At 39.1% G+C, this 23,393-nt stretch overlaps 1 long non-coding RNA gene across 3 annotated transcripts in view; it reads right to left on the bottom strand.

Moving 5' to 3' along the window:
• Window positions 1-5,185: 5,185 nt before the first annotated feature.
• The window catches only part of LOC142054315 (uncharacterized), a 54,303-nt gene continuing 36,095 nt past the window's right edge, over window positions 5,186-23,393 (bottom strand). Inside the window, exons 2-3 of one of the 3 annotated variants that reach the window (XR_012659484.1) lie at window positions 11,731-21,621; window positions 5,186-8,083 (exon numbers count right to left, since the gene is read on the bottom strand). This is a non-coding gene — a long non-coding RNA (uncharacterized LOC142054315). Of the gene's footprint in view, window positions 21,622-23,393 lie in introns of all 3 variants that reach the window. The other 2 variants (XR_012659485.1, XR_012659483.1) reach the window with 2 other exon arrangements.

The following is a 23,393-nucleotide window of genomic DNA, read 5'->3' on the forward strand; positions in this document are numbered from 1 at the left end:
TTCAAACCGTGAAAGGACGTATCAGCAGTAGAGCCAGCACGCTATAAAAAAGCAGTCACGTTCTGGAAAGCAAATGTAAGCACACATCAATCAATTTATTTTTTTTTTTTTTTAAGAATCAAGAAGTAGGAAATAATATGGCGTTTTATTGGCAAAGGGGGAAACCCCTCCAACGAAGCCATAGCTGCATACAGGTGCAACCACAGCGTAAGTTACCACCATGCCAAAATTACAGCTGAGGCAATGTCAACCCTTTCCATGGGTACATGGAAAACATCTGATATGAGGACAGAGGAAAATGGTATAGAGGAAAATCTGTAAACAGAGGTTCTATAGTGAGTGAGAGAGCTCTGTTACAGCTGATTATGTCCAAACATGGCACGAGAAGTGGGGAAATTTACCACTTCTAGCTTAAAGACAGTACTTAGAAAAATAATTTTCTTAAAAGAGATCTCATTATTGCCACAGCATTTAAGATTTTTACTCCCTAACTAATTAGTCCATATCACACATAACAGTCTAAGTAATTTCTTGTGAAAAAATCCATAATTTTTGTCCTGTTCCAACAGCTTGTGTAGAACCAGAAAGTGAAGAAAAGCCACCATTCTGAACTCTCAAAATATACAGGCCATATATATACCAGATATACCAGAAGCATCTAGAAATCTAGCAAGTTCCAATCTATTGCACATCTACTTAAAAAAGAGCAAACAAATCCCTCCAGTTGGCAAAGCCTTCATCCTTCGTTGACTTTTCTGTACCATAAAGAATAAAATATGGGCATAAGTACATGTGTAAAAAACCAAACAGAGCAGTTTATTTAACCAGAGGAGGAATTTTTCCTGACAGTCATGTACTACTTATTATTTGAAAAGCCCCTTTCTGAACTGCATTCTGTGTATGGGTTGGATATATTTGAAATGTCACATTTATCTACTCAGCTTTGGTGAGACCCCGCCTGGAGTCCTGCATCCACCTCTGGAGCCCTCAGCACAGGAAGGACACGGACCTGTTGGAGCGGGTCCAGAGGAGGCCACAAAAATGATCAGAGGGATGGAGCTCCTCTCCTACGAGGACAGGCTGAGAGAGTTGGGGTTGTTCAGCCTGGAAAGGAGAAGGCTGTGGGCAGATCTTTTTGCAGCCTTTTAGTACTTAAAGGGGGACTACAGGAAGGATGGGGGCAACCTCTTTAGCAAGACTTGTTGTGACAGAACAAGGGGGTAATGGTTTTAAACTAAAGGAGGGGAGATTTAGACTGGATATAAGGAAAAAAATTTTACAATGAGGGTGGCGAAACACTGGCACAGGTTGCCCAGAGAAGTGGTCGATGCCCCATCCCTGGAAACGTTCAAGGTCAGGCTGGACTGGGCTCTGAGCAACTTGATCTAATTGAAGATGTACCTGCTTATTGCAGGGGGGTTGCACTAGATGGGGTCTAATGTCCCTTCCAACCTAAACCATTCTATGATTCTTTGATTCTATTGTTTAGTTGGGATGATCAACACAGAGTCACAATTAAATGCAAATAGATTATTTATGGAATTTTCTCTCCCTTTTACAATTTCTAATCAATATATCAAAAGGAAAAACTTCAATTGCTGGAATGATTCCTGCATCCCATTGGTCCCAAACGATTTTAGAAGCAATCCTTATCAATATAGAAATCCACCCTTCTTAGCCACAAACAGTGCTTTAACAGTCACAATTCTTATAAACTCCTCAACAATAAACATATAGAAAAAGAAATCTGCATTAAGTAGCAACCCAAAAACTGACTATAGACTGGGCATGTATCAGAGATAATACTCAGTTAAATGCTGAACAAAGTTGTGTCAGAACTATCGAGGATGCTTTAAGTTAATTACTCAAGTCATTGAATTCTTTTGGGGAATGTCCTTCAGGTCTCTCGGTGTTCAGAATCAGTTTTGATCATCTTTTTCAGGCCTCCAACATATATGAATATTTAGCAATTATTTTATGACATAGCAGGAACCCCAAACTCTTCTATAAACTTGTGAAAGTTGGAATAGTTTGGTAATTTCTCCTCCTCAGTCTCCACCCTGATTTGTAAACCAACTGGCGTAAAACAAAGTAACATTGCAGGCTAAAGCGGTAAAAGAGTCAGTGAGCTACTCTTGGACTATTTCTTACCTGACCCAAACCTGGAATTTAAATTCTCTGCCCTTACTAAAGAGATTGCTCAACCTTCTGTGATCATAAGGAAACTCAAATAGAGGAAAGCTACACTTCTGAGTGTGGCTGGCTGTCCTGTTCATACGAAAGATTGGCAGCAACAGTTTTCTTTCTGTTACTCATTAGGACACCAGATGACCACAAAAGACTTTTCATGGGAAGAATTTATTAATTTAATTAATTTTTAAGACAATAAAATGAGAGAAGGAAATAGCAGTGTGTTTATCGGTGTTCCACAGAAGTAGTAACTGCAACATCTACAGGCAGAGGAGTACCATCAGGGTGTAACAGTCGGTTACGGACACTATTCCCGAACACTCAGACACGTTATCCCCACCCAAGAATGCAACTAACAGTCTTCAGAATCCAAAATGTGTTTTTCTATTTGTAAGCCTTTCCCTTTGCCCCTGATAGTTTATAATGGGTATCTATGAGACATTCTCCATTTTGGTGTCTAGTGGTCATTAAGTAAATGTAAGTTTTGAGTAGAGAGAAAACACAAGCTAAGATTCTTAAGTGAACTGCCTACCACCAAAATACTACATCTACTGGGGTTTGCATTTTTTCTCTTTTCCTTTTTTAAGGATTGATCCTCCTAATTATTCTTTATCAAAGAGAATTTAAATTCCTTGTGCCCCAACATATTCTTCACCAGATTTCCATTTTTTACATACCTGTTTTCAATTGCCATCCAAGACCTTTGGCAAGCAATATATTACTGAACCTTTCTAATTGTTTTATTAAAGAGTAAGTTTTTCAAGACCCTCTGAATGCACATAATTAACACAAGGGTGTGGAAAATAAAAATCATGCTAAGAGATAAAAAAAGTATTATTTAACATGAAAAAACCTATTAGAACAAATAACTCTGAGCAGAGACACTCAGTTCACATTGAAAAAGATACCTAGCAAGTAGTAATGCTTGAAAAACTTTAGCATAACAGGCAAATGCAAATTCAATGCAAATTTACAAAGTTATATGGCTGTAGCAGAGGCAAATAGAGCTCTGAACTACATCTATAGGAAAAGGAATGTTCTTTTTTCTTTTATCTCCCAGAAGAGTTTTCTGTGGTCTTACTCACCTTAGTCCTTGGAAGTTATTGACAAATTGGAGGGAATTAACAGGAAAGTATGTAAATTGTCCCAGGTTTTATAGCAGTTGATTTAGAATGAATGTGTGGACATCAGAAGATTAAGTGCTAAGCAAAGAATCACACACAATCCCAGAATCCCAGGTTGGAACAGACCTCAGGGATCATCTAGTTCAACCTCTCTAGGAAGAGCACAGTCTAGACAAGATGGCCCAGCACCCTGTCCAGACGACTCTTGAAGGTGTCCAATGTGGCCGAGTCAACCACTTCCCTGGGGAGATTATTCCAATGGTGACTGTCCTCACTGTGAAAAATTTCCCTCTGGTGTCCAATGGGAAACTCCCCAAGAGCAACTTGTGTCCATTCCCCCTTGTCCTCTCCATGTGACTCCGTGTAAAAAGGGACTCTCCATCTTCTTTGTAGCTGCCCCTTAAGTACTGGTACACGGTGATGAGATCCCCTCTGAGCCTCCTTTTCTCAAGGCTGAACAAACCCAGCTCTCCCAGCCTATCCTCATATGGCAGCTTCCCAGTCCTCTGATCATCTTGGTGGCCCTTCTCTGGACCCCTCCCAGCCTGTCCACATCCTTTTTGTAGAGCGGGGACCAGAACTGTGCACAGTACTGCAGGTGTGGCTTGACAAGCGCTGAGTAGAGCGGGATAATGACTTCTTTATCTCTGCTGGTGATGCTCTTTTTGATGCAACCCAGCATCCTGTTGGCCGCCTTGGCCGCAGCAGCCACTGTTCACTCATGTGGAGCTTTCTGTCCACCAGGACCCCCAGGTCCCTTTCCACAGAGCTGCTCTCCAGCCAGAACAAAACAACAAACATATATTTTGAAGTCCTAATCACTGAAGTTGTAACCGAAGTGGTGGAGTAGGATGGCAGCAGGAAAGTGAGAATTCAGGCAAAATTAACTGAGACACCTATTTAACCACAGAATAATTTACAAAAGAAAGTGGAGGAAGCTTCAGGACTCTGAGTGTCTAAATGGGGCAGTCTAATCTATTCAAAGTTATTCGTCAGAGAATAATTTAATTTTTGCAAGGGATTAAACTAGATCACTGCTGTTTATCCACTCCAGCTGGGTAAGTCACATCTTCTTCCATCAACATTTGGGGAGACGTATGCCTTACCATGAAAGACTTAGTTCACACATTCAATTTTTATATGCATAAGGTGCAGAGCTCCCAGAAACCAGCAAAGCTACTGCACATCTCTGAATCATCTGGACTGCATGTGTTAATTCCACATGCCTGAATCCTGGATTCATGCTGGTCTTGGAACCAGCACACTTACTGCATGTATATCACAGAGAATCACAGAATCACAGAATGGTAGGGGTTGGAAGGGACCTCTGGAGATCATCTTGTCCCACCCCCTGCTTGAGCAGGCACACCCAGAGCAGGAGGCACAGGAATGCGTCCAGGCTGGGTTTGAATGTCTCCAGGGAAGGAGACTCAACAACATCCCTGGGCAGCCTGTGCCCCTGCTCTGGCACCCGCACAGGAAAGAAGATTTTTCTCATATTGAGGTAGAACTTCCTGTGTTCCAGCCTGTGCCCATTGCCCCTTGTCCTGTCATTGGGCACCACTGAAAGTCCCAACAGAAGTCTACCCAGAAGTGTCTTGGAGTTCTTAGTTGGCTCTCAAAGATTATGTCTGCTATTAACAGTTGGACAGATTACTCCTGGTTGCCTTTTTCTTCACAAGGCAACTTGGGGGGATCCTCATGCTTTGGGGGCAACCTCAACTACTTCCTAGCCACCATCTTTCTTCAAGAAAGACCTTATCCTCCCAGCTCTAATGAGAGGAACATTGCTATTGCTGCAGTAGATAGTTTGAAATATTTATTTTTGTTTGTAATTTCTATCAGATTTACACATCACTCAGAGCCATATCTTGTCCAATCTGTCTGATAATGAGACCATTTTTGTTTATTTCCTGTATACTGTCTTTTTTATTTACTACATTGAGAAAAGCAATTGGCAAAGAGCAGACACAACAAAGATAATGCAACAGTAGAGAAGATAACCATAACTGATAGGTATTATTTACCAATTTACCATAAAGATCTTTTAAGTGAAATATCAACTGAAATTTTGTCTTGGAGGTAGTCAAAAATAGTCCCTTAAAACAAAGGAGTAAGAGATTGTTTATAAGAGCTGGTTCTCAGCAGAGGTTTTGGGAAGGAAATAAGCATTCTTCACCAGTTGCACAGTATATTGCCTTAGGCAGAGTACATTGATACTAAAACAGTTTGTCTTATTATTCATCTCTGTTCATTTCTGCAGTTGGTTTTGGTGTTGACATGAAAATAAATTAATAACAGAATATCTAAACAAATGTTTTGTCTAATGGAGATCTTAAAAATGACATGCCAGTTACATAAAATATCAGATTCTCTTCTGTCGCTGTGTTTTGCATCAAAACAAAGTATGTGATTTATGAGGAAAACAATTAAATGCAACCAAAAGAGCATGGAAGGACTCTCCCTAAATTCCACAGAGCTTCAAAATGGATTTTTTTAAGAAGGAATAAAAGTTACTGACAAAAATTTTAACCTCGGAAGGCCCATTGGGATATTAAGAAACTCACACTACTCTGAAAAGCAAGACGTAGTAGAAGCTCCACAAAACACTTACAGAGGGGGATGGCAAAGCAAGGAAATAAAAAAAAAAAAGACACATAGAGTAGATGTAGATTGGATTACAATAATGTAATCCATTAATATTTTATACATAAGACTACAATTCCCCCAAACATACAATTACAGATATGAAGAGTTTCAAAGTGACCAGTATTTCTATCCATAGAAGAAAACCTTTCCTTCTGTCAACAGAATGATTAAAAGCATCTTAAGTGAGATTTCAGTCTTGAATTCTTCAGTAGAGTCTAGAGGACTTGCAGAAGTGTGGATTTGCAAGGCCTAGTCCTAGGTATCTCTCCTCTTGCTACAGCTAAGAAAGTAAACACCCATGCTTTTTCATATAGGGTCCTAAATATCTGGTGGAATATGAAAATATTTGTTAGACTTGAATTTGAATGGTACAAATTCCCGCACTGTGTCTTGTTGACTACTCTTCCCAGGTCTTCATTTCTGACTGGTCACCAGCTGCCCTTTCCCACCATTGAGCATGAATATTAACCGATACTCCCAGAATTCTACTCCACCGTGACAGTCCATGATGCAGCTTATCCACTGATTAATCACTGCTTCAGAATGCATTTCTAATTCCTCCTCTCTTTCAGGGACTCAGGCTTGCCCAGACACATGACTACGCTGCACACTGCCTGTATTACAAAAGGTGACACAAAGCTTTGTGCCCATAGTTAGATGGCCTGAATTCCTGCTGTGAGAACATAAAGTAAATCTTTTTGTCTGACAAACTATGACACCTACAGATCCATTTGGTCCATTAGACCACTGGACCAAGTCAGGAAAACATTCTGGACCAAGTCAGGAAATAAGGTCAAGTGGTGGGGTGCTGAAAATTCTTCTTGGGGTGAAGCAAAGATTGTTGATCAATACTTCTATTGGGGCACATATCTTAGGTGCAAATGTGACTCAATTTCAAATATGTGGTGTCAGGGCCCTGACTGGCCTCACTTGGGGCCATCACCCTTACCTACTGCCCATGGGCTCAGGAGCCCCAGCTCAGGCCTGTGCCTTCAGTTCCTTCATGAGCTGTGTCAAAGGTGTCATAGGCGTACCTGCCTCCATGTCTGACCATGGACCCTGTTGATTCAGACTCAGACCTGTAGACCCAGGTCCTGGCTTAATCTTGGACCATTCTGGGGATCACTGGACTGTGTCCAATCCTAGTTAACATTACCAAACCTGATCCTGACCCTGACTTGCACTCCTGGCTTCACCCCAGTCTGCCTTTCACCATGGACTTACATGATGACCTGGACTCTCGGCTGATCCCAGCTGCCATCCCTAGGCCTGCCTTGCTCCCTTGCTTGGAGGCAGTGGGACAGGGCTGGCAAGGCCCCTGTCCTGCTGGCCATGGCTCCCAGATATACAGCCCTTAGGGAGCAGTTAACCCTTCTGATTTCCATCCTGATACCGGGCTTTGGAAGAATGATCCAGTCTTCCCAGCACAAATGGCTAAGTTCCACTCGATTCAGGCTCCACTCAAGATGTTAAAAGCAAAGCGCTCTTTGCGCAATCGGTCAATAGTAGATGTATTGTTCTCCCCCATGCTCTGCACCCTGCTTGCCATACACAGAATTGCCTTCTGTATAGAAAATTTGCCCCCATGTTAAACTTGAAGGCACTTGTTGCCTCATCTTTTGTGTTTCAAGAGAACTCTCCTCAAGCAGACTGTTCAAAATTTTCCATGCCTACTTTCAAGCTGAGTCAATATATGAGCAGGAATGCAAAAGTCACGAGACCAGAAGGGCAGAGGAGGGGATGACCAGTAATCCCCGTGGAAGGGTCACATGTGGAGTCCCAGACCCAATTCCCCAGAACAAACACTGCATTAGGCCATCTCTAGACAAAAGAAATAGAAGCAGTCCAGAGATCAGACATCATCTGTGCTCCCTGTTCCACTTACATTCTGATAGCTACATGAAGATGAAGGTTGCTTTTGTCTTTCTTTCTTTCTTTTCCAAGACTTTTGCATTCATAACCACACAGCCAACCAGTTTCAAATGACTCCAGCCTTAAGAAGAGGCGAGTTCCCTAAGCAGTACATTATGAAGGAGACTTTCAGGTGACTTGGGCAGAGTTTGAGCACTTCGGTTCTATGAAGGGTTAACATGCTTATTTTAAGACAGATGCTCCAAAAACTGCAGAAATAAATTTATAATTAATTTATAGGTAATGTTAATTTAATAAGCTGGACAACTGGAGAAAAATGAGTGCAGGGAATGTCTTACATATTCTAACTAACACTTTCTAAACTCTAAACAGCATTTGCATTCAAAGACACACAACAAAAATTGCATCACACAGATATAAGGTAGAACCCCTCCACACACTTGTAGAGTCATCTGAAGCTAACTGCTTCTCAAATCAAAAAGAATCTTGAATTAAGAAGGGTATGAATTATAAACTAATGCATTCCCAGTTGTTTTAAAATTCTTTCAAATAAAAGAAGCATTATACCAAACTAAGATGTGTGTAAATTGCTGGCAGTTACACCTACCAGTGAGTTAAACCAAAGCAAAACAATATTTAAAAAGCCAAATTTAGAAGAATTTTAATCACGAAGTCAAAATAGGGATTTGTTTACCTGGGAAAATTGAGGCATATTCTACTATAATCACTCTATAATAATTCTACCTATGCAGTTTTTAGAAACATGATGATTTTATTCTTAAGTAATTTTAAGAAGATTCATTTATTCTAGAATCATATTGACCACAGGGCTTTAACTAAATTTTTACTAAGCAGCTGCAAAAGAATACTTAATACCAGATAACTATGCTGTATATACCAATAACTAGACCTTAGAATAACTGTGGGATTTAGTGCCTACTGGAAAAAAATCATGGTTGTGTATTCTTACTATGTATGAATGTATATTTGAACTGATTTAAGTAGTTTAAATTTCTAATGTTCAATCATGGCACTTCCCTTTGACTGAACTATTTATGGGATCATTGATAGCCCCATAAATTCCGAGCACATTAAAACCCTGCTCTCAAACTGAATAAAAATCTGAATGGAATAGGCCAGGTTTCAAGTTTCATTTTAATATAAAAATTGTTACTTTAGAATACTATAGATTCAGAATAAATACACCGTTGAGCCCTATTGCTTTAAGTAATTTGATTTACTAAGAGATTTGATATAAACTAAAAAAAAATCTTTATTTTACTTCATATTGCTTTTATTGAAACTGCTTTGAATTCACAGAGTTCCAAATTTCTTAAGGTGCAAAGCAAGTAAAAGTTCAATAAATTCATAAGAAATATGTTATGGATAACTGTTTAATTAAAATTCCTGAAGCAGTATGGGTGTTTTGTACTGCACTTACTCTAATATTCACCCATTGCACGTATGTTCATTAATCTTCTTTTATTTGATTCTGTATTCTCTTCTTTTTGTGGGTTATATAGTATGAAAATAATATTGCTAGTGCTCATTTACATAATCATGTATTCCCATGATTTGTGCATTTTTCTTCTTTAGTTTGATAAGGTTATTAAAATTATAGGCCAGAACATGGCATAATGATTGGCAAAGCGTGTTTTCTGAAAGGCTGTGTGTTGGTTAGAACTGAAATTACCATTTGTTTCCAAATGTTCCAGGGAACGATTGCCCACTGAGATAATGTAAGTTAAGTAAAGAAAACTTCAAACGGAGTTTAATGATGAAGTTGTAACATGTATATTTAAGGGAAATTCGATGTGTTTAATACAGTGCCCTGTGTTGCAGAGTGCAATACTAGTCTCTTTAAAGTTTTTCTTCCTATTTTTCTAACAGTACCATAAAAAAATCGTTGTTACAATTGATCATTCCAAACAATCAAGGCAAGCATTTTATAGAAGCACAAGTAATTATGAAGAAAGGATATGTTATAGAAGTAATAAAACCCTAGTATAAAGGTCAAGCTATGTGAAGTAAAAAGCTTTTATTAAAGAACGTCTAGTTCTGAGCTAGAGACCCTCAAAATCATTATGATCATCCCTACCTCTGTTAATATTAAATGGTTAGGTCAATAATCATATTTTAATATCATCAGCATAACTTTTTCTTAGAATGTGCTCTTAAAAGATCAAATCATAGCAATATCACGGGGTTATGTGTGCAGAATATCAGTATTTATTAACAGCAACTGCACCCAGTCTATTTCTCACTTTATTTTACACTTACTTGTGCTTCTGGTTCTTTAATTTAAAGAACAATTTGCGGCCATATTTAATCTAGTCTTAGTCTAAAAATTATGGAAACAAATTTACTCTGGATTAACCTTTTTATATACTGTTGCTAGAGCAGCTAGAAGTTCCAACTTTGTCAAACTGAACATTATAAGATCTTGTAAAAACCACAATAATTGTACCAAAGATTACAGTAGATAAGTTAATGAGCCCAAAAGGCAGAGAAAATAAAATAACACTGGGAGGATTATGGACAGCAATTGCTCAGTGACCATTCATAACTGATCTCCAAAATGGCTTGTGACCAAAAAAACAAACCAAAAGGATACAAATGTGTATTTGAAGAGAATACAAATGAATACAGTTCCCTGACTACAAAGGACAACTCGTTGACAGCTCACCGTAATACATTCTACATGATTTTACTGCCTTCCAGTGTCAACTCTTGTGCTAAGTATTTTCAGGCTTGTTTCTTAGCTATTATTTTAGCTTCGCTTGTTTTGCAGTAAAATTCAAGGGAAAAATATTTGCAATATAAGCTATTAAATATAAGACTCTTGTAACAGGGTAGTGTCATTCAAACTTGATATAAGATGTTGAATGAGTTGGAAGCATGTGGATAACAATAACTGGACGTGTAGTCACTTTTTTGCTAAGCTGCTGAAAAAGCAATATTATTTAGGAAGTCAGCTGGATGTCAATGAAGCGAACGCTGATCTGTAATGGATGTGGAAAAATCTAAGGCTGGGATTTTTTGAACATTGCCTAAAAGGTTCAACAGTTGATGAAATCAATGGGAATTCCACATCTCATTTTCAAAAATGTATTTGAAAACCATTACTTTAAGTGCACTTTTCAACTGGAAGTATGAAGCATTTATGTGATGGAGAATTAAAGTCTTTCCATGTTGTCCTACAGACCTCCCAGGCACTAATGAGAACATCCTTCCGTATTCTCCCCTTCTCTGCATCCACTTTATTCTTCTTCTCCATTCAGAGACATCCTTTCTCAGCATAACCTCCGTGTTTTTTCTATTTTCCTCATCTTTTTATCTCTATTGCTTATTGCATTCGTTAACAGGTGAGCATATGTTTTTATTGAACACCCATGTATAAAAAATAACATTAAAATAACATTTTAAAGTCATATGCAAAAGTGGGAGCATGCTAGAAATAAGCTTGCCCATGCAACCTCAGCTGATTTATCTTGCGCATATGCATTTTAATACAGGCTTTAATTACATGATCACAAAATTTTTTCAATAGCACCCTAGCCTTTTCAGTGCTCAGATTGGATGGTTATTGCTTAATGAACAGCTGTTCAATATTTACTTCATTGTTCAATACATGGTCCCATTGTTCAGTGGATGGCCTTATGCCATCTTTGTTGCACACTATTCAAACCCTTCTCTAAAGACATTTATTAACTACCCCATGAGTTTTCTTTTATGATGCTCATCATCATATTTTCGAAAGCTTTGCAAATATTAATTATATCCACAATATCCATATGAGATGATGGGTTTTATGCACAACCTACAAATGCAGAACTGAAGCAGGGAGATTACAGTTAATAATATCCATTAATTTTGAGCATCTAGACTGAAATACCTTGGGTTTTATTTACAGCTCCCATTGACCTGTGCTGCAGCTGGGAGTCTTCACTTCTTCAAATTTGTTTCCACAATCGGAGGCTGGGTACCAAGAAAATGAAGCACATTCTGTTAGCAGCAATCTATGCAAAGGTTGGTTTCGCTTACTTTCCCAGTATCACATATCTAGAGCTGAGATAGGAAGAGAATTTAGTTATCCAGACTAGCATCCACATCTTCATTATGAGTCTCTCCCTTTCCCTGCTCTTGTTTTAGTGTCCAAATAAGCCAGAGAGTTTGTCTTTGTCTCTACCACTGTGAGTTAGGGAATGGTCAGTTTCTTGGTGAGGGATGGCACCTACCAAGTAGAGAAAGTTCTAAGGACATTGAGACACCGATGATGCTCTGGAGTTTTTTATCCATAAAACTTAAGGGTTTTTATCTGCATCTTCACTAAGTAGCAAAAAATCCACCAAAGGCCTACCTTTTCTTGCCAACTCCCTGAAAATTTTCCCTAGGTTTAGGAGCACTGGCACATTCCAAAGCAAGGTTTTCAAGAACTTTAGTGACATGGGCAAAAATACATATTTTTTCCTTGTATCATTCCTAGAAATGGCAGAACTATTTTGGCTGGAGCTTTCCAGAAAAGTACAGCCTGGGACAGCTACTTGGCATGGAAAACTCTAGTCAAAACAGTTACAGTTTGGCACTATTATAAGTAGACAAAATCAAGGTTTCATAATATAGGAAGCATTAGGTAATTTTAATAATAGGCAGTTCCATCACCTATAAAACTTTTAAACATAACAAAATATTATGTGTGCAAACAAATATCAAGAAAAGTCCTATTAAAAAGTGTTCTAGTGAAATGAAAAGGAGAAAAAACAAACATGCAAAAACACGAAATATCACATCCTGACCCTGAAAAATAAAGACACATGTACTTCTCCACCTTAACACAGCAAGTGCCTTGAGCTTTCTTCACCTCAGTCCAAAAACAGAAGAACACAAAACATAACTTTAATCTGCCAGGAAAAAAAAGAAAAGTAAATATTAAGTTAGAGTCCTTGAGCTTCCTTGCTTCCTTGTATTAAAGCATGGCTAGTCTAGGGCCTAACCTCTGACATTCCTCTGGCTGCTTTAACGTTGCATAATGAATCTCCAGATAATGTATTTTCATTTTCTCTGTGTATTATAATCTGGTGAAGCCTCTTTTTTTTCAGATCTCTCTCTCATTTTCCAATTCTGTCTATACCCAAAATACTCAAGAACATCTGACTGACCTTGATTCCAGTTGGCCAGGACTTACTTCAAAACTTTAAAATGTCTTTTACTGACTTTAAAACAATTTCATTACAAAACACTGTCCTGGTATGAAATACAGTAGTCATATTCAAGGAATATCAGTTTGGAGTACTTCAGATAGTTAAAAATCACATTTTTTCAATAGTTCCCACTTTTTAAAGAAAAGAGGGGTTTGTGACAGCCTAATCTGTCTTACATAACATACTATAAATCTCCTACAATAATTTCTGCATTACTGACGAATATTTTATTTGCTACAGAACATGATTCAGAATCATATTCACTCCTAATTTAAAATCTTCATGTAATGGCAAATATAGCATGTCTTTGGAATGGTGGATTTACTCATGAAAACTAGGCAATCCAGCACTAGCCCTACAGTGAAAGAAAACCCACAAAGTGCTCTGTTGTACTGAGTGCGGCAAAGGATTAACTTGAATAAACTGATCACAGGCTATGCGGATAGTTCAGAATTCATATCAACTAGCAGAAAATCCCCAGGATGAAAAGAGTTATCTAAATTAAGTGGTTATATGGATATATACAGTACAATATAACTTGTAAATATTGCGTCTATTGTTTACCGTAATCCTAGGCAGTAAACCCACAGGACCTTGCTGGTTTAAATAAAATGCAAGAAGGAACTGACTGAAGGATACATTTTAATAGCTCTCTGTCAGAGAGAGTTAACACACTTGCACCTCTAACAACAGCATTTTTATTAAATCTTTATTGTGTTGTATTAAAAAAAGTCCCCTTAGCCCTCAGGTAGTTGGTTGATGCTGAGTTTTCAAATGAAATATTTATGAAGTTCTTTGTTTAGAAGTTTAATTGTATCTTTAAATGATTTTCATATGTTTATATGCTTTACCCTCCAATATAAATGCCATATGATGCTCTATCATACTGTCCGGAATAGTCATTATACATTTCACCATCACAACTGTTACATAACAATAAGCAGAAAAAAAGGACAAAAGGATAACTAAGTTAAACCAGATCCTATACATATTATTTTGTTGGTTACACAGATCGTATCTCCAGCAAAATGTGCTTCTAATCATGTAACATAGCACAGTACTGTAATACTTTCCATATTTAAACTTTCGGTCAATGCATAATACTATAAAAGATACCGAAATGTACTCTGGACTGACCTTTCTATTTCTCTGTTATGGGTGGGAGGAAGGAAAAGAGTCTTATGGGTAAAGAACAGGGGTAGAATGAGGAGGCCTAAGGTCTATTCCTTAAATGAAATTCAGTTTTGCTTTCATAAGGGCTGTAGAGATCCACCACTCTTGTGGTACACAATTTAAAGGAAAATCATGATTTAGAAGATTTGTTATCTTTCCAAGTAATGGATAAAATCACCTTCCTGATTTAGGAGCTAAAGGGACATTTTTCTAAAGTGAAAGCACGTTAGAGATCCATGTCACTTCATGTGAAAGTGGCGCTGCATTAATTCTGATCCCACTGTCCTGTACAAGGCTCTTCAGGTGTTTCCTATAAAGCAGATTTTGGACATCTGCTCCAGGCAGTCTCTACAGTTAGTATTCAAGGGGTTTATTTCTTCACTGAAAGAGTGGTCAGGCATCAGAACAGGCTGCCCAGAGAGGTGGTGGAGTCACCATCCCTGGAGGTATTGAAAAGACGTGTAGATGTGGCACTTCAGGACAAGGTTTAGGAGGCCTGGAGGTGTTGGGTTGGTGGTTGGACTTGGTGATCCTAGAGGTCTTTTCCAACCTTAATGATTTTATGATTCTATGATAGGAGATCCCAAATAAAGTTGTCCACAGTTTTGCACATGCAAGACACTCACCCATCCACATGTGCAGCCCTTTCCTGACCTACAGCTAGGGAGTGATATCATGAAACTGTCTCAATTTTGTTGTGAAAAGTGATGCCCTTCTCCATGCCCTGGGCGGGCTTCAGAGTCATCACAGGCAGAAAGTAGAGGAAATAAAAAGATATGAGGCAAACTTGAAGGAATAAAGGAAATTGTGGATTCATTACATGGGATACTTGTTTTAGTAGTTGTCAGAGGGGATGGTGAAGGATATGGTATCTATGGTTTACATTAATGATACATCACTATTATACACTTATAGTATTAATATGGTATATTAGGTCATAATGCTACTTGAATACACTCTGCAGATGACTTATTTGTTGTTCAAGTACTACATTAAAACCCTTTGAGGGGAGTATCAGTTCACGGCTCATGAAAGCCATCGGTTTCGCAAAGCCAGCATAAAAACCCCTGTTGATCCAGAGGACTGTCAAAGTATGACTGAATAACATTCCCTGTCTTTCTAAAATAGCAAATATTGTCTTGCTAAATTTGTTCTCTTGATGACAATTTTCATTGTAACAAATGGCCCCTAAAATCTGTTGTTCCCATATAAGGAGCCTACTCAAGTTATTATACTAACAGCAAACAACATCTGAGAAATAATCTCACTTATCATTTAAGGTAGAAAACAGTATTTCCATACAATAACATTAGAGTAAAGTCTATGCGGAAAAGCTCTGCAAGGTACCTGGAACCATTGGTTTCAGAAATGGAGTTAAGGAGGGTCAATTTGTTTTTTTAAAAGCTGCTGCTAGTCGATTGCAAAGTCCACCTGCAAGAACTGACAATTTTCCAGGTTTCTATAAAATTGCTCCAGCAACATGTATGTTACTCTGAAGTCCTGCACGTTAATTGCATTAGTTGAAAATTGATGCAACTTTTTTCAACAAAATGCCTATTTTGGAAAGACAAACTTAGCCAGACATGATCAAACTTGGTCATCTTTTACATCACACCATAAAAACTAACTGCAAGTTTTTCACTATTTTATAGTGTAAACAACATTTTCTTCTATAATTTTATACCCAATTGACAAAAGTATTTCACCGATTTCAGTAACCAGTTAGTTAAATGTATCACACATAAAAGAGAGCATTTCCCCCCCTATTTTGTTCTCATACAAAGGCTGGATTTTATTCTAGTCTCATTGATATAATTCTATTTATTTCACAGTCATTACTTGTTAATGGCAAAGGGAAGAGAAACAGAGCCATTAAATCAGAGTTTCCTCTTTTTTCCTTGATGCAACCTGATGCTTTTTGGTTTACCATGGAATGGCTGCATGGTGAGAGAGACAGATTTGCTTGTGTTTTTAATAATGTGTTCTCTTCAGAGAGAGTCAATATTTGTCATGCCCAGTTTGGCTGGCTTCACTTTAAAAATCCTGTTTCTGGTTTAAAAAGATTGAAGATGGTAGAAAATACATTGCTACCATTGGGAACATGTGACTGAGAGGAATATCCATTTTTTGTCAGAGTATATTATGCAATTTCTTTTGCAAAGTGAGCAAGTCCTGCCCTAAAACTAAATAAAGCCCTTTCCATCCATTGGAATGTCATCCAAGGATGTGATGCTTAAAACCCTTTCAATTCTCCATGACGGACTTCATGACCATTTCATCTCAATTTGTTCCTGGGCCAACACTGTCCAATACCCATTCCTTGTGTGTATTCATCCCTTTCTGATACACTGCTAGACAGCAAGTGTGTACCCGCCTCTGTTTCCTGTACTGAATAAGCTTGGTACTTCCATCTCATCTGGTAAGAATTTAATTCCCCTTATTGTGCTGGACTTTTCTGCTTTCTTGAAAATGCTTACCAGAACAGTACACGCTATTCCAGATAAGGTCTTATCAGAGAGCTGTATCAGGACAAATAGCCTATCTTTATGGAAGAACTGTTCTGGAAGTATTTCAATTGAAGTTTAATGGAAATACCATTAAGCTTTGTTTGGCTTTGTAAAAGGTGATACAAAATACTCTGAATCAGTGCAGCTGAAAAAATACAGTCCTTAGTGATGCTCACTGAGCAAAAAAAAAAGAAAAAAATCCCTTTGAGATGACTCGGTTAATTATTTTGCTTCTTTGTGACCCAAAATGAAAAGAAAAAGCAAAAAGCACTGTCATTACTCATTATGTACACAATTTATCACAGAATACCGTTCTGCCCTTCTGCTTATTAAGCCTCTCCCAGACATTCTTTTGTGTTCTGGGCTTCTGAAAAAGCCTTAAGTAAAACTGATGCTACCTAACTGAATCACTGCAGTTTCTGCAAACCTCTGAGCTCGCTGCTGTTTTCTTACCAGTATATCAAGCTGATTTGGGATTTGAAATATTTCATGCACTGCATGAAACAAAAGAACTTGATTATTCATGCATCACATGGGTTACTCTTTTTTATTATGAAAAAAAAGTCTGTACTTCTTGTTGTATTTCATTGTGCTCAGGCAGGAGTCTACCCTGCTGACCTCTCCAGTGCAGCCTTCTGTTAGTGAAATATTATACATGGCATGAATGGGCGAGCAAATGTACCACACGAGAATGCAAAGGATCGCTTTGCCTCTTATTTCTTTCTCATTCTCTGACTGATCTCTCCTTTGAGAAACTCTTGTGGGCACTTGCCTTGCAGTAGTAGTCCTTTGCTGCCCCAATAGCATGTAGGTCTGTCAGGAAGATTCAGGTGGGTTGTGTCGATATTAGCTCAAGAGACAAAAGCTAATTGCCCAGTTGTCCTTGGAAGCCATCTGGAGGGAGTCAGCTCCAGCAGTTAGGCAGGAGTGGTGGACAGGAACAGCCCGCAAGAGTTTCTCAAAGGAGAGATCATTCAGAGAAGGAGTCTGCAGCTGTAGAGCAGGGAGTTGCTCTGTTATTGGTCTTGTTCTTTCTTTTTTTTTTTTTTTTTTAAATAAAGTAGATTATTATTCCTTTAAGTAAATCAGGCTCACCCTTGTCAGCTTTTCAGTTCAGCTCCGAGTGATACACTGGAGCTCTATGCTATAAATCAGGCTGTGAGTTTCAAAAAGCCTAAGGACTTGGACAGACAGAACTCAATTAAAAGCTGGGATATTTTATGTTGGCACCTTTTGACTCATCTTCAACAGTCATGTGGATGAAACAGAATCTGCGTTTGCAGTGAGACCTATGCAATATCTGAACCACATTCCCATTCCTCTGGGCTGCTTCTCCTCCCTCGTACTGCAGAGAACAAACATAAAGGAATTATAAGGCAATGATGTTCTTCACACTCTTCCTCTCCCTCCTTTTCCCCTGTGCCATTGCAAGAATGAGAGGGAATGTAAACCTAACACCATGTCCAGGGTGGAGCAGTCACAACCCAGTTTTTGCCCACAGTAGATAGGAAAGGTTCAGCGACAAATGATGAAGTCACAGGCTGAGACCATGCCTGTGGATATGTTTGAGCAGGCTTATGGGCTTTCCTCACCACAAAGTCCCTGGCCATGCCCTGCTTTCCACCCCAGGGAAGCCTTGCTCAGCAGCTCGGCCCCACCAAGCCGTACGACTCCGATGCACCATGCCCGGCTGAGGGTATCTCCTCAGAAACAGCTTTGCATGAATGGATGTTGGAATTTGAACCTGAACTTAACACCAGACAGTAGAGGTGGTATTGGTATTGGTGAATTGCTACTAGTAGTAGTAAATAAAACGTAAACATAGGTAGCTTGGCTTTACAGTGCCTCTGTCTACTGTAAGAAATTTTCCTGGGGGTAGGTGTAAGGATGGCACAACAGGCTCCCTCACAGGAGGTGACACTAACAGCCAGCAAGGCTATTCACTTTCTACCTTCTTAGCATAAAAGCAATGAACTTTCCTAGTTAAACTTTTCCTCTCATTTTTGCAAGCTCCAAAGCCCTAATCTTTTTATCGGAGGTGGGGGGTTGGGGTGGGGGTGGGAGGGAGGGAGCAGGAAAGGAAGAAATAGAGAGGAAGAATATTTTTCTGACGGATTCATACAGTTAAAAATCACGCATAATAAAGAAATCTACATGCTAAGGTTCCAACAGAAACAGAGACCTGGCTGACTTCTGCAATCTGAACTTTGCATTAATTAAGTGTCTGGAATTTGATTAGAACAAATTAGCCATCTCATTTGGTCCAGCATTTGCCCCTTTCCAGCCATTTTTAAAACCATATCTGAGATGATCCGGGACACTAACCAGGGGAATGAGATGAAAGAGAGGAAGATGGGGAGTTGAGGACAGAAAAGGACCAAACAAAAAACCAGTTGCCTCTGCTTAGGATTTGCATTTGGACTGGGTTTCTGTCTTACCTTGTGAGAGCTGCACTGACAACACTCCCATCTTAATCCTGAACTCGCATATTTTATGCATGTATTTTTTCATTGGAACATAATTATTTTATGAAACTAAGAAACATCAAATAAACATGGTAACAATTATCAGTGCTTTGTTCCTGCTTTTGTTGGATCTTGGAGGCACTTGACAACCCAGACCAGGGCTACTTTGACAATGTTTGAAGAACCAGTTCAGCCATAGGTTGATGTCAACTGCACTAATCAGAACTCTATCAGCTGATAACTGTATTCATATGTTGCACTGCACTAACTACTCAGCTATGCGTGGCAAGCTCCACGGGACACACAGGCTATTCGACATTAGCTTTCCTTTCTAGACTATTTTAAAACTATTAATTCAGCTGTGGTGTTGCTCTGACTTTCCTTCAAATACAGATTCACCCATTCCTGATAACACACACAGAAGCATGACCACCCTACTTATTTTGAAACCTTGGAGAAGAGCTCATTTTTACACCACTGTAGCCTCGTAAGGAGAGCACAGAAGCAGGAGGAACATACCTGGAGTTCAGTTCCCCCTTCAGCTACAGAGATCCTGAATGCTAACCTCCCATTTCCCTGTGCTCTGAACAGCAGGCTATGCACCACGCTTTGTGCAAGCATGCAGCATGTACGCATAGAGCAGAAAGAGGGAAGGTGTTGAAATCTGTTCTGTGGCGCAGCCAAGAATTAAAGATTCAAGACAGACACTTAACCAAGTCATATTGTGTAAGCTGCCAGGCGACCCACAGTCCTGGGAAGCAGAGGCAGAAGCTGCTGATCTGAATTCCCCATCTTCTCCCTTCAGCTTGTATTTTAAGTGTAGCTGTGGCTGTTAGGCTCCATATTGGACTTAACGTTGCCTGTGCATCAGGCAGCTCAGGCACCATGCATTGTTTTCTTGTGTAAAAGATATATGGCTTTCCGGGGGTACGGTTTCAAAACATTCAGTTGCAGCAAAAGGTGTTTTAAAGCACAGGCTGCAGCAGAGCTGTAGACACACTTAGAGCTTTTACCAGAATATTTAGGACCCTATAACAATCTCAGTTATTATTCTTGGATATAGATGTTTCACATCAGTTGTGTGCCAGGCAACTTCGTCTTATTCTGGATCTCATCTTAGACATCCACAGCTAAGCAGACCTCTAGCTCCTGCTGTTAACTCTTGCAGTATCCCAGTGCTTTAGGGTTTTCTATTGAGTCGAGCAGAGAGATGTCTGAACTGAGTCCAGCAGTTTGATTACCATGCCACTTAGGAAGTATGTGTTCCTGTTCAGGAACTTAAACACGGATAGAAAAACTGGGTATGCTGAAATATTTCACTTGTCTTTTGATCATCTAGAATATTTTTCCAGGTGCTATACATAGCTTGAAAAGCAATTTTATGCTAAAAACCTTAGCTTTTTTTAATGCGGAAGTGAAACAGGGGACCTACGAACAGTTTCCTTTTGGAAAAAAACTGTGTGTTGTCAGAAAATTGCTGTTCAATTGCATTAGGATCTTAGTCCTGATAGAATTTTATCACTTGAAGACTCAGCTCATATGAAGCACGTGACCCATGTTAGCAGGGGGAATAGAGTACGCTGAGCAGAAACTCGTAATAACATGCTTGTTGATCCAGCAAGTTACCACTTGCCCCTTCAATACTGTTGTAATAATGGTAGAAGAAAAAGGTTTCTTCCAGGTTTCTGACTCAGCCATGCCCCTTTCCCCTCTGCGTGGACATGGAGCCAGCAGCCAAAATCCATGGTCCCAGGCATTTCAAAGAACACGTGTATTTTATTTTCTATAAAATTATCTAAAGTTACTATTTCATATTGTAAAATACATTTCTTTTTATGACAACATGACTGTGACATGGCATGTTCCTAACTACAGCCTTTGTCCTGGCCCAAAGCTTATGCATCAGCAAAGCTGTTCTTTGCTTGGTAAGTCTTATTCTGGTGTATCTCACTTGGAATTTCGTTTGCCAGACGAAGCTCACAACCCCAGTGCTCTACTTATCTGTATTAAGTTACCCATCCTGTTGCTACACAATGAGGAAACTTGGTATCAGCCAATTTAAAATGGATTGCTTTACAATTGTAACAGACCACAAAAAGATTTCTGAACACTGTTTATAGTAACAAACAGGAGTTTTGTTTCCACCCAATATTTTCCATGATGTCTACAAAACACTTAACGCTAGGGAGAATGCTTGAGTGCTGAGATCACTGTTTGTCATGATGACCAAAATTGTTTTACAGTTTCCCTGTGCTCCCCATTCCCACTAGCTATCTGTTGTCTCTTGTCTTATAACCAGATTGTAAATTCCTCCAGGTACCTTCTTCTTTGTTTTTACACCACTTAGCACAACAGGATCCCAACGACCTCAAACGTTGAAGTAACACTGCAACCAATAATGAATCCTTGGTGTTCAGTCCAGAGCGTTTCAGCTGCAAATCTGTAAAGATAGGGAAAGAACAGAATTATCTTTACAGTTCATCTTTTCCACCTCCTTTCAATATTGTGCACACAGTTCATATTAGTAGGGTTGGGTAGACTGTGTGGTCGGTCCAGCAGTACAGTCTTCTCCAGCTGAGCTGTCTGCCTGCTGTACAAAGCCAAGCTTAATGGCAATTACTACCAGGAACGACACGGGCTATGGCATTCCCTGCCTTTCTAGTTATGTTTGTACATGATTTTTTTTGTTTACTTAATGAAGAATACCCACTCATTCCCATTCATACACACGCAAAGTCATTCCTAAAGATCCTCTTCAGCACCAGAAATGTGAGATTACAGTACCTGACCGACAAGAAAGCATCCACTAACTAGAAGCAGATTTCCACATGGAGTAGCCACAAGAGAAGTTAAATGACAATGACCCCCTTCCTTCTACTACAGAGGAAACATCTCACTTCTGAGACATCAAATGGAAAATGCTTAACAACAGAGAATCTAAAGTCCTAGGTTACACCTGAGGAGGAACAAAAGGCATAGACAGCATTTGTGCAATACAGCTGTGCCACTCCCATTCTCTCACTGCTCATATTAGCAGACAAAACAATTATTGGAAAATGCATTTGAAGTGGCTGCTGTGAAGGAAAAGGAGAAGAAAGCAGGGCTGATGTAATATTTTGGCAATTGGATGAACAGGTAGGACTGGGTTTTGAAGTCACAATGGAGAAAACAATGACAATAATAAGAAGAGTATTTAAAAAGTAAGAAAAATAACGTCCATCGTGTGAATATAGGCATCGGTGAGCAGGTGCTATTGCAGGTGCTGACAGGTGGGAATGAAAGTGAGTGGTTATGCTTTGGCTGATTCTGCTGTAAGGACAAAATGTTTCACTGTGTGCGTAAAAAAACCCAAAGTAGGTCAAAGAGGGGATGGCCAAGAGAGAAGGCTCTGCGGTGCCACCCAGAGAGCTAGGAGGCAGAACAAGGGAAGGAAGAGGGGGAATGGGAAGGGGAAAAGGAGAAGAGGGGAAGAAAAGGGGAGGGGAGGGGAAGGGAAGGGAAAAGGGAAATGCAGAAAGCAGAGAGAGAGAGATATGATCAATCAGCACAATCAAAAACACCAGTGGCCTCAGGAACTTGCTTTTAAAAATCACTCCTGTGAATGGAAAGAACTGAAGAAAACACTCAAAAAGCTTCTAATTTCAGGTTTGCTTCCCTATTTTTAAGTCAGATTTTTTTCTATATTTTTTCCATATGCCCAAAGTAAGTTTCTTGAATTACTCTGTTTAGAAATAAACACATGGAAACAATAAACATCTAGAACATTAGCTTGCATATTTCCTTAATGTATGCATATTTCTCTCCAATTTTCCACATGACATTAGACTAATTCACTCAGATTTCTTGAGATCCACCCTCTGTCAAAGTTTCCATGATTTCAGGGTTAGCTCAGTAGTTGATTAATACCTTTGAGAGGTAATACATAGAGTTGTTCAGCTTGTGCATAGCAGAATATTCACACTGAATTCAAGTGACCTTTATATATTCCTTTATATATTCTTTGAAATTTCAATGTGCTGGTTTATATTCCACAGATATTTGCAAATGTAAAATTAACTCACCTCTGCTCACGTTCACTACCTTCTTCTGGATTAACAGTGAAAGCAAAATTTTGTTCAATATGAGTGTTCCCTCACTATTTTTTTCTTGCATTCCTGGAGCAAAGAACTTGTCCCCAGACCATCTAACCCTGATGTCTCCAACAGTGGCAAA

Source organism: Phalacrocorax aristotelis, chromosome 3 (assembly GCF_949628215.1).
Source record: "Phalacrocorax aristotelis chromosome 3, bGulAri2.1, whole genome shotgun sequence".
Lineage (NCBI taxonomy): Eukaryota > Metazoa > Chordata > Aves > Suliformes > Phalacrocoracidae > Phalacrocorax > Phalacrocorax aristotelis.